The following is an 11,740-nucleotide window of genomic DNA, read 5'->3' on the forward strand; positions in this document are numbered from 1 at the left end:
CAGAAGTGGAAGTGTAACTCAATAGGGAGAGTGCTAATGTTAAACCAAAAGTTCTGAGACAGCTCTCAGGTCCCAAGTTCAAGTCCTAGGACTCACACACACACATACACATGCACACACACACACACACACACACACACACACACACACACACACACACACAATTCTTAACTTACAATTACCTTCTAATTGTGTGCTTGTTTCTGGCTAAAATGAAGTAGATAATGATCATTTTCATACTATAGCATGTGTGACACCCTGTCCTCAATTATTAGTAAATATACATACTTGAATACTTGAAACATATACAAATTTTCATTCATATCTTTTTTATTTTATTTTTTACAGTATTTTTTATTGTGAAAATACCGAACAAAGGGTTTACAATTACATGGGCAAGGTAATGAGTGCATTTCTTATCAAGCATTGTTGGCTCCTCCTTTGTTTCCCCTTACCATCCCTTCCCATCTCCTCTCCCCCTCACCCCCTCACCCTGCACCAAAGTTGTAAAGTTCATTTTTGACATAACATCTTGTATATTTCATTGGTGCAATGGGTCCACTTGTATCCCTATTTAAACAATTTGTTTATTCCCTTCCCCTCCACAAATTATACCAACACCAGATACAGTGAAAACAGGGGTTATACCATGGGGGAGGGACATACAAAGCAACAAAGAAATAATCTTATAAATATGTTAGACACAATAACAAGAAAGAAAAAACATTTGAGTCCTTAACTTGGGGTTCATTTCTCTTAACATCAACTTATCTGACCATTTCTGCTTATCTCAGTCATATACTCTTTATTGCAAATAAGGGAAACCATGGGACCTGTGTTTCTTTGGGCCTGGCTTATTTCACTTAATATAATTTTTTCCAAGTCTTTCCATTTCCTAACAAATGGGGCAATGTCATTCTTTCTGATGGAGGCATAGAATTCCATTGTGTGTATATACCATATTTTCTTGATCCATTCATCTACTGAGGGGCATCTGGGTTGGTTCCATATCTGAGCTATGGAAAATAATGCTTTGATAAACATAGTTGTCCTGGTAGCTTTAGTACGGTCTTGTTTGTGATCATTTGGGTAAATGCCCAAAAGTGGGATTGCTGGGTCATAGGGGAGCTCTATATGGAGTCTTTTGAGGAACCTCCATACTGCTTTCCAAAGTGGTTGAACAAGTTTACACTCCCACCAACAATGCAGTAGGGTTCCCTTCTGTCCACATCCCCTCCAGCATCTGTTGTTATTAGAGTTCTTTTTTCTCTTTTTTATTTATATTTTATTGTGAAAATACTGTACAGAGGGGTTACAATTACATGGGCAAGATAATGAGTACATTTCTTATCAAACATTGTAGCCTCCTCCTTTGTTTCCCCTTCCCATCCCTTCCCAGGCTCCCTCCATCCCCCCACCCAATCCTCCCCCCCCCACCAAAGTTGTAAAGTTCATTTTTGACATGACAACTTGTACTTCTCATTGTTGCAATGGGTCCACATGTATCCTTATTTAAACTACTTGTTTTTCCCCTTCCCCTCCACAAACTATACCAACATCAAATACAGTGAAAGCAGGGATTATACTGTGGGGGAGGGACATACAAAGCAACTAAGAAATAATCTTATAAGTGTGTTAGAAACAAATTCATGAAAGAAAAAAACATTTAAATACATATCTTAGGGTTCATTTTCCTAACATCACCTTATCTGACCTTTTCTGCTTGACTCATACATATACTAGATATTACAAATAAGGGAAACCATGGGACCTATGTTTCTTTGGGCCTAGCTTACTTCACTTAATATAATTTTTTCCAAGTCTTTCCATTTCCTAACAAATGGGGCAATGTCATTCTTTCTGATGGAGGCGTAGAATTCCATTATGTAAATATACCCTATATTTTTGATCCATTCATCTACTGAGGGGCATCTGGGTTGGTTCCATATCTTAGCTATGGAAAATAATGCTGCGATAAACATAATTGTGCTGGTAGCTTTAGTATTGTCTTGTTTGTGATCATTTGGGTAAATGCCCAAAAGTGGGATTGCTGGGTCATAGGGGAGCTCTATATGGAGTCTTTTGAGGAACCTCCATACTACTTTCCAAAGTGGTTGAACAAGTTTACACTCCCACCAACAATGCAGTAGGGTTCCCTTCTGTCCACATCCCCTCCAGCATCTGTTGTTATTACAGTTCTTGATTTTTGCCATTCTAACTGGGGTGTGGTGGTATCTCAGTGTTGTTTTGATTTGCATTTCTTTTATGGCTAGGGAGGTTGAGCATTTCTGCATGTGTCTATTGGCCATCCTTTCCTCTTCAGAGAAGTTTCTCTTTAAGTCTTTAGCAGTTGTTTCTTTGAAGATTTGTTGTTGGGGAATTTAATTTTTTGAGTTCCAGGTATATTTTAGATATGAGACCCTCTTCCATTGTATGGCTAGTGAAGATCTTCTCCCAATCCGTAGGCTTTCTATTGATCTTACTAGCTATGTCCTTTGCCATGCAGAAGCTCTGCAATTTCATGCAGTCCCATTTGTCCAACCTTTTTCTTTGATTTGTTGTGTTTCTGAGTCTCTTTTATGAAAATTTCGGCCTGTGCCAAGGAGATCCAGGGTTTCTCCTATTCCATCCTATAATGTTTCCAGAGTGTCTGCTTTCATATCTTTATATTTTTAGTTCTATAAATCATGTTTTAATTTTGTCTATTTTTCCAGAACCTAGTATATCTTCCTATCTGTCCTGTATAATATGCCATCTTTATTCAACTATCACTGCTATTATCATAATAACTACTATTATTTTTACTATATCACTGATGAGTAACTAACTAGAAACTGAAACAGTTTCTTTTTTTTTTTTTAACAAAAAGTATTTCTTGAGAAATTAACTCCCGTGGAGTCGTTGTGAATTTGGATCACAAGTCAGACATGAAGAGGTTAAACAATGCCGTTTAATTGAGATATTGTCTGGGTTTTAAGTGACCTCTGCAAAACAATGTGTGACTTGCACAAATTAAGACCACAACAATACCTATGAAAATCATAGCCTCTTTGATTTTTTTTAAAGTGCCAGTCCTTTGGCTTGAACTCAGCACCTGGGTTATAAGCCTGACATTTTGTGCTCAAAGCTTAGGCTCTACTGCTTGAGCCAAAGCACAGCTTTTGAAACAGGATTATCACAGTTTATTTTGCTGAAGCTGGCTTTGAAGCACAATCCTCCAATCTTCCACTCCTGTGTGGCTAGGATTATAGGCCACTGAAGCCAGGGGTGAATTTTTTTTAAATGACATATTCTAACTTTCATGAGAAGTTGATTTCTAGTAAGAGGTGCTTCTTATCTTTACAATAAGTCTTTAGTAAAACAAAACATGAACCCTAAAGATCATTGATACTGTTTTAGTCCAAAAAGACAAAGAAAAATATTTCTAAGGATGAAAATCAAAAGTTAATCTCCATATCTCTAGTTCTACACGAAACTAAATCAATTTTTTGTTTCAGGTTGGATTTCTAAATTTAAAAGTACTATTTTGGGCTGGGGATATACTTCAGTATCACAATTTAGCTCAACATAGATAAGGTATTGATCATGCCCCAGGACAGATAATAGCAATAATAGTAAATTAATGAAAAAGTTGATTAAATTACATTCTAATGCTGGTTATTTTTCAAATTTTTGGGGTAATATTTTGCTCAACTTGAAGATAAGTGTGAGGTAGGCTTTCAGAATAAATATAAATATGAAAAGACAATGTATTAGACTTTTATGATGCTTCTTATGACTATATTAATGTTTAAAAGCTATCTAGTAAAGTTGATATTTATGACTTGGTCTGCAATATTAAGACAAATATGAATGTTTCAATAATCGAAGTCCTTTAATTTATTAATTTGCTATACATTCTTATCATTTTTTGTTTTTTTGTCTCTACTTTGCTTATTTTTTGTTTTCATGCTCTCTTACCAAAACTGTTCTCAAACATCATGCCATAATTTATTCTCCAACCTCAGCCTCCCATATGCTAAGAATAAAGAAGTACCCAGCTACCTACTCATTTTTATTAAAATATTGATCAATGTAAATTATGACTGCTTAAAAACTAGCATTTATTACATTTTCCTGTTCTTTACTTTCTTTTTACAGATATGGTTTTCCTGTCAATATGTACTGGCAAGAAATTCATTCCAAAGCAAGCCTAGTGAGTTTCTTATGTTTCAAAATGCCAGACATTTCAGCTATCAAAATGTTGAGGTAAAAGATTCCGTGTTGGATACCAGCCTTGGCAATTTACTGACACATTGTCACAAAAAAAATCTGGTAAAGTCACATCAGTTATCCTAGATAGGTAGAAAGCTGATAAATGAAGATCATGGTTCAAAGCCAGCCTGAGCACGAAAAGTCATGAGACTTTAATCTCCAAATAACCACCAAAAAGCCAGAAGTTGAACTGGGACTCAATAGTAGACTACTAGTTTGCATCAGAATTTTCTGGAACAACACTCAGGCTCTGAGCTAAAGTCCCAGGACCTGTATATAGACACACTAAAAAAATTCTTAATGCACAAACAGTTTCTACTTGTGTGCTTGTTTTGGCTAAAATGAAGTAGATAATATTCATTTTTTCATAATATGGCACATGTGATGATCTAATTTCTTTAGTAAATATAAAATACTTGGATGCTTGACACATTCAAATTTTCATTCATATCTTTATATTTTTTAGTTCTATAATTCATATTTTAAATATTGTACACCTTTGCAGTATATACCATATCTTCCTCCATGAGTCCCATATATGATATTTTTATTCATTATAAATTATCATTATTATTTTTACTCTTATTTTTGCTATATTACTGATGGATAACACAGGCTCACAAAGTGTAACACTTTTCTTGCAAAAAACATTGCAATGTCTCAGGGAGACACTGTGATTTTGGATCAGAAGTCATATCTGAAGAGGGTAAACAATGCCCATTTATTTAACACCATATCTGTGTTTAAAGTGAACTCTAGAATGTGGTGTGAGTTGCACAAGATTAAAACTCAACAATATCCATGAAAACACAAGCAATGTTTCCTTGTGTGTGTGTGTGTGTGTGTGTGTGTGTGTGTGAGAGAGAGAGAGAGAGACAGAGAGACAGAGAGACAGAGAGAGAGAGAGAGAGAGAGAGAGAGAGAGACAGAGAGAGAGACAGAGAATGCTAGTTTTATGTGTTGAATTCAGGGTCTGATTTCTGAATTCAAGGCACAGGTTCCAAAGTTTTTTGCACACAAGAGGATTCCAGATTTCGACCCAGGCTGGGATTGAGAAATGCTACTCAAATCTCAGCCACTGAGTAGGACTGATTTTATTTTTGAATCACCAGCACCTGGTGATCACTGTTTCTCATGAACAAAACCAACTGCCCTATGTGAAAAGCTGCATCTTTCCCTACTTCCAGTGTTTTCTCAGATTGAAGTCCTGGCAAAGGAAGCAGGCTCTGGAACCTGGTGCTGATACTACCACCGTGGAAGTACTTGAATCAATCAGGCTGACCTCTGACAATCAGTTTCCTCACTAATGAAGTGAAGTTACAGTTTTTGTAAACATATCCAAGGGAAGATGCAGGGGAAGATAAAGCAGTGACAGAGACACTTGCTGGTGTCCCAGACAACAGCACATGAACCTTGTCTTGTCTTCAGTTGCCCAATAAAGGAAAGTTCATCAGAAGAATAGCAAAGGTCTCTCTGCATTTATCACCCAGCTAAACTGAATGTTAATATGGCAGTGATGATTAAGATTAGAGGGTTTCTGATCCAGGCAAGGGTAGAGAAAGTCCATCAATCTCATCAAATTTTCCATCATGTTCTTGCTTCTTACAAGATGAACACTCCATACTTACATAGAGCTGTAAATTTGCAGCTCTCTCTTGCTGTGGTGAGCAATGCCTCTTCTCTAAAAGGCAATGCCTACAACTTCTCGAGACTCCAGATTCCAGCCTTCACTTCAGCCTGGCCACTGCCATCACCCTAGGCCTCCTCTTTCCACCCACTCATGGGGAGTGCCTACCTGTGCCAATATTCTACCACAACCGTGTGGGCAGGGCAGGCTGCACACAGCCACATCTCCACCTCAGCTGCCTCCTATTCCAGGATTTGGGAATGGGACATGCTAGACCACAACACTGTGACTCTGACTCACCAGACCACAGTGATCTCTTCGCCAACTTTGACTGGCCAGTACACAATATGTGCACATGCCAGAGAGATAGTCTCTCCTTATCCAAACTGTCTTCCAGTCTCGTTCAGGGCACCCCTGTTCCTCCCATGGACAATGAAGAGGATAACTGTCCCCTCCCTACTGGGAAGGAAGCCAGGACTGTTGCTATCACCCCCCAAAACTGGGGCCCCTGTTCTCTGGAGAACTTGGTCCCTGCCTGCAGCCTCATGGGGAGTAGGCCCTCTACCCCTCAATCAGACATAGGGATGGACCTCGAGGGTGTTCATCCCATCAATGTTTTTCCACTGGTCTGCACCTTGGGAATGTACAACTCAGGGACTACTGAGCCCATCTAAGACACAAATGTTCCAGGTGAGTAAAAAGAGCCAATAAGAGTAAACTTGGGAACACCTATTCTATGTTTGAGCAAGGATAATTACACACACAAGTTGATTGGACTCCTGAGCCACAACCACTACTTTCACTACATTCTCTCAAGCTGTACACTCCATTTGAGGCAGTGAGGACTAAAGATATGGCTCAAGGGGGCTGGGAAGGTGGCTCAGTGGTAGAGCGCTTGCCTTGCATGCCTGAGGCCCTGGGTTCGATTCCTCAGCACCACATAAGCAAAAAGAAAAAAGCCAGAAGTGGCGCTGTGACTCAAGTGGTAGAGCGCCAGCTTTGAGCTGTCTTAAGAGCTGAGGGACAGCGCCCAGGTTCAGAGTTCAGGCCCCACGACCAGACTCCACCCCCCCCCCCAAAAGATATGACTCAAGGAGTACAGCATTGACCAAGAAACAAACTGTCCTAGATGCAGAGCTCAATACCAACACAAAATTGAGCAATCAATTATTAAGCGAAGGAATATTGGAATGATAATGGCCATTTGAGCTGCATGTAAGAGAAGATCACAGGCACATACATGGAGGTGATGCTCTTACCTCTACTTGAAAAAACGCTGCAATGGACTCTTCCCATTCATTGATCTGTTAATATGGATATTTTGGAAAATACATCAATAATTTTGGGCAAGTGACAGTTATATTTTCCTTGTTCAGAGATGCCGTTAAATACAACAAGGTTCAGGATATGTCCTATCTGTGCGTGTAAAGTTTTTTCTTATTGGGAGCCACTGGCTAATGCCTTGAAGCCTAGCTACTCAGGAGGCTGAGATCTGACCATTGATAATCAAAACTAATCCCAGCATACATGTCCTTGTGATTCTTGTTGTCAGGTAACCAGCCAAAATAAAAAAATAGAGGATTGGTCCATGAGGTTAAGAGCACCAAAATTAGAGGAAAATGGCCAAGCCAGAGAGTAAGATTCCAAAAGGAATCCCAAAAATCTACCAGCATATGGAGTTATATGCACACACACACACACACAGTGAAAAATTAAAAAAAAACAATACAGAAAGCATTCCTTGCTACTCAATGTTGGAATATAAAACAGGTATTACTCACACGACGGTAACAAGAATTCACTATCCTCTAAGAGAATACCTGCCCTTCCACTATGTTTGGCTTACCTCCATAGGGGATGACTGGGTTTGAACCCAGAGCCAAGAGAATGGCAAACAGATGCTCAAACATTGAGTCACATGCCAAGTCAGAAATGTTTCATGTTCTTTCAGTCACTTTTATTTTATATTCCATATAATGAATGACTAAAGTAACACATGGAAAGAAACAATGACATCACATTGTCACCATTGATAGCTAGAGCATTCAGAACCCAACTGAAACACAGGGTCCTGCCCGTGGTCCAAATGTGGGCCCACAGGAGGACATGCCCAGTGTTGGCACAGACCTGCTTCATTGGCTGGAGAGAAGGTGGGACATCTCACTTGCAGGGGACTAACTTTTCCTTCATTTCTTGGAATTCATGGAGACTCTCCAGGAGATGGACACGGCCCTAGCATGGAGGCCTCCCATCCTCACACTGTGTCAGCCAGACATTCCAGACTAGGCCAAGGCCTGCAGGAAGGTAAGTGCTAAATCCACGGAAAGCAACAATCCACCTAGCTTCAACACATTTCAATCATTATTCCAGTCTAAATCACTACCATTTTCTAGGCCTTGCTTCCAGGTCTAAGCCAGAAACAAAACGAAGGTAAATGTTTAGGAGATTTTCAAACCAACTGTGCAAAGCCTATGGATGTTTCTCAGATCTCTGTAGAATGGCATGATCCTTTAAGAATCCACAATATCATTCCCTACTGATTGGCATGTATGAGTCAGTTGGGCCAAGAAATACAGGCTTGTGATTTGGTCCTTTTAGAAAAGATCAGCCTGAGCCTTGAAAAACTAGACATCTTTGAAAAGGGAATTAAATGGAACATTGCTCTTGCTCACATTTCTTTGCTGGGGGAGGGAAATCATACTATTTGGATTCACTTTAATCTAACATTGAATGTTAGTGTCAATTCACTTTAATTTTTAATTCATTGACAGACCTTATGAAATTGAGAGTCGACACAACAACCCAATCCCAAAATATCAGAACCCTCCAAAGGACCCTGAAAATGAAGAATCCAATTGTCAGCAAAGGTTCCTCAGTTGAATGAGGAAAGAACAAGCATGAAGCCCTTGAGCTTGCTGATGAAGCTCCCAAGGCCAAAGTCCAGCGCCAGAACCCAGAGAAGCAAATGGAGGAACAAGCAGTAGTGTGCACTCTCCCACCCAGTGACACTGGAAATTTATGCAGGCCTTCTACCAAGAAACGGCCAAAACCACCACACAGCAGCATCAGCAAAACGAAGACCCAGGGGCATCAAAAGAACAAACAGGTTAGAGAAAACAACAGGAAGAGAATTGGAACGACCGAACAGTCAGAGAACCAAGTGCAAACCAAGAAGACCAGCAATACAAAGGAAAGGCGTAAGAGAAACCAACCTGAGCCTTCCCAAGAGGCCTTGAGAAAGCCTCGAAGCCACCTAGCCATGCACATGATGGAGTCAGTGAAGGTTTTCACGCACTGGGTGACAAGAGTGGGAAGAAAACGAGGCTGCCTACCTCCAGAGCCTTGGGAAAGGAAAACAATTCCAAAGACACCAGATTTTCAACAGAGACTCAATCAAAGCTGCATTCTAAAAGTCCTCAGAAATTTCGAGTAAACAAAACAAAGAGCAGTGCAGAAAACCAGTGTCCCTCCCCAAGCCAGAGTGAGCTGCTGCCTCCACCTGGGAAGGTCAAGTTGGTGCCTTTGACTTTTCTCTCCCCAGAGAAGCCTCGAGCTTGATCTGTTTCTCACAGGCCACAGTCTCTGGCCTCCCGCAGACCCACTGGAGCTTACTCTGCCCGGCTTCTTCCTAACACAGCCCAGCCTGTTCCAGTCAATGCAGCCCACCAGCTACTGACAACTCATGTCTGATGACTCCCATCAAACCACCTCGGCCTATTTTTAGCAATTCCACTCTGGGGGCAATCAACCACCCTCCCCAGGCTGCTCTTTCTCGGAGGCCTGAACCCTACAAAACCTCATCCTTCACATCTCTGTGGCACAATCCCCTTTCCACTATTGCCACCAAGCTCACCTCAATACCTAAGCCTCCAAACCAATATCTCCTGCAAGAATTCAGCTTGAAAGCCATTCCATGAAGGACATCCCATGTTCTTGGGTGAGTAGTGTCAAATTCCATCAGGAAGGAGCAGAGGCCAGAGCGTGAAGCCATGAAAAGGCGGGTTCAGCTAGAGGGTGACAATGCTGCCAAAAACACCTTTGTGGGGGAAATCCCATTTTTCCATCAGAGAAAAACAGACATGGAGATTGCCTAATACTATGGCTATGCCGTATAATATTTTTATGACTGTGAGTCCCATTTTCACTACCTGCTTGTTTCTTTAATCCCTTGTATGAGATAAGAGTTATACAAACTACAAAACTTATAGAAATATATAGATATAGTCTTATAGCTTCATGGTTAATGTACACTAAAATTCTCTCTATATGTTAATAATTCTTCAAAGTGAACAATGGAACATTGTAAAATTAATAGATGATTAATAAAGGAACCATTTCTGTTTTCACATGCATCTAAACTTTTGTTCTTTTTGGGTATTTGAGAAACACTCTCATAGCTTACACCACTCAGTCTTTATTGTTAGAAGGACCCATAGAATAAGGTTCCATACCATAAGGACTAAAGGTTACTTGTCTTGAAATGTAAAGGAAAGGGATTGGAGGAGGAGTGGGCAATGATTCACCCATGTCATCACAGCTGAACAGGAGCCTAAGATCTCAGGATCAGTATTCCAACAGAGTCTGTGTGTGCAGGTAAGTCCATGAGACATTGATCTCCAAAGAACCAGCAAATGGCAGGCAGTGGAACTGTGGCTCAAATGTCAGAGCACTAGTCTTAAGCAAAACAATTCAGGGATGAGATCCAGAACTTGAATTGAAGCCACAAAACTGTCACAAATCATCTAAAAAGCAAACAAAATCCTAAAAGAAGAAGAGAGGACCTCAGGAATAGAAAGTCTGCTTAACTTATGCCCAGGCAAGTTCCAGGTGCTCTGATGAAAATGAAATACAGAAGTGCATCCCTGTGAAATAGAGGTGTGGCTTCATAAGTAGAGCAGTAGGCTCGATAAATAGAGCACAAGGACATAGCCCATTTTCCAATCCATACTCTAGAATCTGAGGGAGCACATGCAAACACACTGAAACACTCACAATAGGTAAGACTGCATCCTAGAATTCAGAGGCTATAAGTATTAAAAAAAAAAAAAAGAATTAACTTGGTGCTTGACTGGTAACCATAGCACATCTAGTTGCAAGTAGTGCATTCAGATATAATAGGTGCCACTGTGATAGACAGACAGGGACCATTACTATTTTATCCATTGGGACCAGTAAAGCCAGGAAAAGAGCCAACCCAATGGCCATTAAGCATCCTGCAGCTCTGAGTATATGTCAGGTATTTCTTCCTATGTTGGGACACTGTACCCTCCTAACTTGGTCAATTTGTGATATGATGCTCTATGGTCTTGGGGACAAGGCTAAAGAAAATATCTGAGGCATCAGAGTTGGCCTCCTGTCTTGCATGTCCCTCTGTCATCACTTTTAGAAATCACTCATGGATTCCTATCTTGTAGCCAACGTCTGGTATATGCTGCCTGTGTCAGTGCTTGCTGCCGTACTATCAAGCAGAAACAATTTCTTCCATATTCTTGCTCTTACTCATACAAATGATCAGAAACTCACTCACTTTATCACTGCCCTTATTGCTGAATAGTAAGAAGAGAAGTCACAATCCTGACAGAGATGGGCTGGACACAAAATGTCTTCCTTACCCTTGTGTGTACACTACCTCCTCAAATAGTGCGTGTTCTCAAAGACTTAGTGATGGGTTTTTGTTTCTCTTCAAAAAATCAACCTTTGTTTCTTTTTGTTTGTTTTTTAAATGTTTTTTTCTTTTAAAATTAGTGGCAGGATAAGAAAGTGGCAAAGTTTGTTCACCGTTCTTCAAATATTACTTTGATGAATGGGAAGTCCTTTGTACAACTATTTAAAGACAATGTACATATGAAAATACAAACT

This window comes from Dipodomys merriami, unplaced genomic scaffold, assembly GCF_024711535.1.
Source record: "Dipodomys merriami isolate MVZ:Mamm:240054 unplaced genomic scaffold, mDipMer1.0.p SCAF_51, whole genome shotgun sequence".
Classification (NCBI taxonomy): domain Eukaryota; kingdom Metazoa; phylum Chordata; class Mammalia; order Rodentia; family Heteromyidae; genus Dipodomys; species Dipodomys merriami.